Here is a 6172-nt window from a genome sequence, read left to right on the forward strand (position 1 = left end):
CTAGGATGAGTTTAAGATTTCAAGAAACATGTTGTTCAAGTCAATTGTTAAAACCATGAAGATCTGACCAAGAAACAAGTGAAGGAGAGTTGTTTGCTAAAGCTTGACAACAATCTCGACAGATAGACTTCTATTGAGATTTAATGTTGAAGCTCGACACAAGTTTTTTCTGTCAAAACTTACGAAATTAGAATTTCCAAATCTGTTTTTTGGCCCATGCTAAAATATTTGTATAGGGTTTCTTTTTAAACAATCCTAGACATATATAAGACTTATTTTAAAAGCTGTCGCATAAGAGAGTGCAAGCAGATAGTGCTCTAGTTTATTATTCTCTTTGAAAAAGCTATTGCATCTTTACACCAAGAGTTTTGTGACCAAGGAGTTTCTTGATCTTCATTGTTGATGAACTGAAGAACTTTGTAGCCAACAACCTCTTCAAGTCGGCAGAGTTATTAGTTACATACTAGGATTCGTGCATTGAACTGAAAGATTGTTGCTATAATACAAGTCCAATTGGGTATTGAGGTAATGGTTTAACTGTAGGTTGGTATTTCGGGATAAGTCAAAGGATCTGGTAAGATTTCTTACACTTGTAACCTCTTGTCATTGATAATAGTGGATTCTTGGGAGTAGTGACTTTTAATTAACCCGGTGGGGTTTTGCCTTGGTGGTTTTCCCACGGTAGTTTTCCCCATTCGTAAACAAATCACTTGTGTCAAATTTATTTTCCATTACATTTAGTATAATTGGTAATTTGTTTATGCTACGACACTATTGCATGTAATTAGATCTAATTAATTAATTTAAGTAATTAATTAATTTGCAAGGGGTCAATTCATTTTAACCCAACATTATGCTTTTTTCATTGGCCAAAAAGGAATTTCTACTTTTCATCTGGCATCGAGGTTGGGAAAGATTCATTCTTGAAACATACTTTAAAGTTTTTTTTTTAGAAGATCATTTTAAAGAATTTGAATTAGTTGGATTTCACTCTAATTCTACTATAATATGGTGGAAAGAGGCATTTATCATGGGACAAATCACAAATTCATATGTAATTTAATATAGTTGTTTTTATTTTTACAAAATAGGTAGATAATGAAGGATGGGGAGGTGGGTATCAATCACAAACACGAACATCACAAAGAATATCATTAGGATTGAATTATTATAATTATATCCCATGATTCTTAATATATTTATTGTGATTTATCATTTGTAAATTTTAGCACCTAATTAGAAGAAGAAAAAAACATTTTTTTTTTATACAAGATTGAATTTCTACTCTAACCTAATCTAAGTGTATAGATTAAAGAGTAATAGTAATGAGTTGACAAGAATACTTGGCTTCTCTCATAAAATTGGTATAACTTCCAGTTTAATTGTCGAATTATGGGCAGTTTGTGATGGTTTATCATTGGCTTGGAAATTGGGTTATGGAACTTTAGAGTTTGTTTACTAAATGGAACTTTAGAGTTTTTCTTTTCTTTTTTTGAAAAACTGCAATAAAAATTGTAAGACCATTCAAGTAGTACATGTATGTATCAAGAAGCAAGCCTATCTCACTACTCTAATTTCTAATTGCAGGACCATTCCAGTACATATATGTATAAAGAAGCAATTAAATGTGTTGACGTTTTGGCAAATTAGGGGACCGCACTTTTCCAAACTTTTTGTTTGCACCAAACTTTTATTTATTTATTTATTTATTATTTTTTATATAAAATAGAATTTTTACTCTAGTCTAATCTAAGTGTATATGTGTGTGAAGCTTCCTCCTAGAGACTTGAACCCCGGCTCTTGCCCCCCACATGTATTTATACTTGTAGAGTGACCACCGCACCAAAGGGAAGCGGTGATTGTTTGCACCAAACTTATTGCCCTCTTCTATGTAATTTGTGTAATATGTATTAAAGGAGTATTAATGTACTCTTAATTAGGAGACTTTTCTTTGTATGCTCGTGATTCATTTACTCTTTTGTTGTTTCAATTGTTGCGAGTTGCCACTAGTCTACAGAGTGGTCCTGTTGGAGTGTATCTTGTACCTCGTATATGTCTTTAATTGGTTGATTGCAATTTTAGTGTGCTTTTCTTGACTATATCCCACCCCAAACCCAAAGCCCGTATGGTAATCAGCTAGAAGAGATTTTTGACTTATTTGGTAGTAGTATTTAAGTATTGTTGTTCAATTTTCAATGTTATCAAAATATGTGTTCAAGTGTTATAGAAATATGTGTCAAAAGTATAATTGTTGTTTAAACACTAAAAACTGTTGTTTAAAAACGGATATCAAACAGCCCCTTAATGAACAATTAGAGTTTGATGGATATTTTATTCCTAGAAAAGATGTATTGGTTAGTCAAAATAAAGATAAAAAATTATTCTTTAGTAAATTTGATTGTAAGTCAGGATTTTGGCAAATACAGTAACAAGTGCCAACATATTTTTTGTAGTGCCAGAACATGTAAACAAAGATGATTTTATTCTAATCCTAATTGTGTTTTCTAAATTAGGAACATTAATTGAAATAAAGTAATTTGGCTTGATGTTAACCAAACTAATCCATTAACAAGATTAAATTGAATTCCTCCTATCATAGCTTTAAGAGGATCAGTATACCTTTTATTTAGTACCATTGCTAGGATGGGGATTGGGGAGTACCACTGTTAGTGAACTTCAACTCTACAAGTCTTCATGGGCGAAAGTCATTGGCAAAAATCGCATTCTAAACCTGTATTCTTATTAAGAGTCATCAAGCCTATATCTAAGAGCAACCTTGCTATATAGAAAAGGAATATATTTCGTACCAATTTTTCTAATAGATCCTTATATAATAATTTTTTTTGATGAACGATCCTTATATAATAATTATACATGAAGAACATGGATTGCAGATCTCATGCATGACTACTAGAAAAATTAACCTAATAAGTTACTTTCCTTTTTCCTTTAAAAAAATATAAATAATGGTGTAAATTAAGAATCAGCAATTTTATTATTCTAGTTTTTTTTTTCGGTTGATAGTTTCAAACAAAAGATCTAGTATGTGTAATACTAATAGTGGTTCTATAAGAAAAGTAAACTTTCAAATAGCTTCTGTAACTCTGTTCTTGGGTACTCCAAAAGAAAGCAACAAAGGAGAGAAGAATATTTAAAGTACTACAAGGTTATGTTTGGAAATATGAATTTGGGCGAAAATGGCCTTCTATTACTGTTCATGGAAATATATATGAATATATTTTTGAAAAAATAGCCTTCAAAATAGCTGAAATTTTTTTTATGGAACTTGAGTTCATGAACTCAAGTATAAAAAAAATGGTAGTTTGTTACTTATTTCTGAAACAATGGTAGATTTTCATATATTTCACTTAAAGGTGCTACAGTGCCACTTTCACCCATGAATTTGTATTTGAATTTGATTTCAAATAAATTGACTTTAAATATCGTTTCAAATCCAATCTTTAGTGGATTTTTCAAATCCAATTTATTGATCTTTTAAAACTATTAAAATAAAATATTCAGATTTTAACTATTTAAATCTAAATCCATATGCTCAAATTCTGTCATTTAAACACACCACAAAAGAAATTCATTTGAACCAAAAAAACTTATGAATGAACCAATTCTCAAAGCATTGACATCAAATGTGCTAAAATAACTACATCAATGATGTCAAAAGTCAAAATTTTTAATACCTAGCTACAACAAAGTGCCTAAGGATTAATGAGAGAGAGAGAGAGAGAGAGAGAGAGAGAGAGAGGTAAAAGAAAGAATAAAAAAAATAAAGAAAGAATATTTCTATAAAGTGGTAAAAAATAGGGTATTTAATGTCAGGTATATTATAAAGTGTAATGTTAAAATAGATAAAGTAAAATTTGTCATATTTACACTTTTTTCTTCAAAAACTGTCTACATCAATCTATTTAAAACGCTATAAATTTTCATTTTTGTTATAGTAATCATGTAATTATACATAGTTTTTTCTCTCACTTCTCACATCAGATTCTCTCTCTTCTCCCCTAGCTCTCTTCCTTATCTATCTTTTCTTAAATCCCAACAAAATGCTTTGCAAATTCATCAAATCCATCAAATAAATCCTAGATCTAGATCTCAAACTCATCAAACCCATATGGTTTTCCTAAATCTAGATCTCAAACTCACCAAACTCATATACAAAATCCATGTGAATCATCAAAGAATAAGAAGAAGAAGATGATGATGATGATGAAAGGTCTAGCCACGGAGGTTTTGAGGTGGTCAAGAGAGAAGAGAGTTGCGAGATGAGAGAGAATGTGAGAACAAATAAAGGTAAAAGTAGTAATAATCAATGAATAAAATGATTATTTAAATAAAATGAGTTGTATAATAAATAATTTAATGTTGGTATTGTGTAAAAGTGATTGTATAAAATATAAAATGTAGATTCTTATACTAAAATAGATAAAAATATTTAGACAAATCGATGTAAATGCTCTTAACCATCGGAATACTAATGCTCTAACAATATAACTACTAAATGAAATTCCAAGACCAGAATTTTGTAGTTTTTTGCTCCCTGGATTCTGTCTTAGGGTGTTTTGTAATGGATAATTCCACAATGACTAGTTCTCGCATTGTTTCGCTTTCTTAGTTTTATTATAATTCTGTATTTTGTAATGGCATTATAAAAATTTACTTTATTTATTTTATCACATCACTTTACAAAATACACAACATTAATAATTTTATTATAATATTTAACACATTAAAATAATATAATAAAATAATATATTCATTACAATCAACAATAACTACACTTACAACCAAAAGAAAATAATTATTATAATAATAAGAGGACAAATAAAATATATATAATAGTAACTGGCTGTGCATTGTAGCTAAATCCAAAAACTATATCGTTAGCTCCACTAATGCAGTCCTATTTTATTTTTATTTTTTTTTATTAGTTGTTAAATTTGGCAATATGAAATTTTGACACCACCAATATTAATCCTCTCAATAAAATTGCAACCCTCAAAATAGAGCAATATTTTTTTTTTTTTTTGAGAGGAAAACTCAAATAGAGCAATAATTATTAGTAGTAATAAGTCAGACAAGAATTAGATGGGGGAGGGAGACAAGACGGGTACGAGGGTACAAACATGTCATAATTTCTGTCCAGTGATGCACTGATGCGGCATGGCAATTTGTACGAAAAGCAATCCTCACCACATAAAATAATATATATCCACTTTAATTTATTTTTTATCAGAAAATATCCACTTTGTTATTTATTGATATGTTATTTTTGTGTATGTATTATGAAAAAGCGACTCATCCACAAATACTCATTAATAGTATTTCTCATTACCTTTTTTCGCCAAACTTTGAATGGCCAATTTCTGAAATTGTCGGGTGTGCCGTTAACCTGTCAAAATTGATTTGACCTAACTTGACCTATTTAGTTGGATCGGTTTTTAGAGTTTAGTAGATTGGATTGGGTTACAAAATTTTTTTTAATAGTGAGTTAGGTTGGGTTTGGGTCATAAAATTCTAAAATCAATCCGATCCACCCATATATTTAATATATATATATATATAATATTATATGATTAATAAATTTTTTTAAAATCACTAGCTCTTCCTCTCCTATATAAAAGCCAATTAGTTTACACAAACCTTAGTAAATTACATTGATATATTGTTATTTGATTTTATGAAGTTACATTGATGCTAATTTTTAAATTTTTTTAATATATTTATATTTACATTTTTTTCTACTCAATTTAATAATAATAATAATTAAAAATTTGTTCAACCCAAAGATTCAACCCGTCTCATGTGGGTTGGGTTGGGTTGGGTTGTACTTATGTGATGGGTTGAGTTCGATTGAATTTTTTTGACCTATCATGGTGGATTGGATAAAAAAATCTCCTTAACCCGACCTAACCCGATTTATACACACCTCTATTACTGACAACCTTTTTTTTTATTTGATAAAAATACACACATATATATATATATATATATATATATATATATATATATATATAATGAAATAAAAGAAATATACTCACACGACGATATAAAAAGTTCATGCAGCCGTTTGTCGCTGTGCATATATTGCGGACAACTCCTTTACTAAAAGGAATCTTAAATTTTCGTGAAGTAGAGTAAAAGTCAATAATGGTCC

The sequence above is a fragment of the Castanea sativa genome, chromosome 7 (genome assembly GCF_040712315.1).
Source record: "Castanea sativa cultivar Marrone di Chiusa Pesio chromosome 7, ASM4071231v1".
Lineage (NCBI taxonomy): Eukaryota > Viridiplantae > Streptophyta > Magnoliopsida > Fagales > Fagaceae > Castanea > Castanea sativa.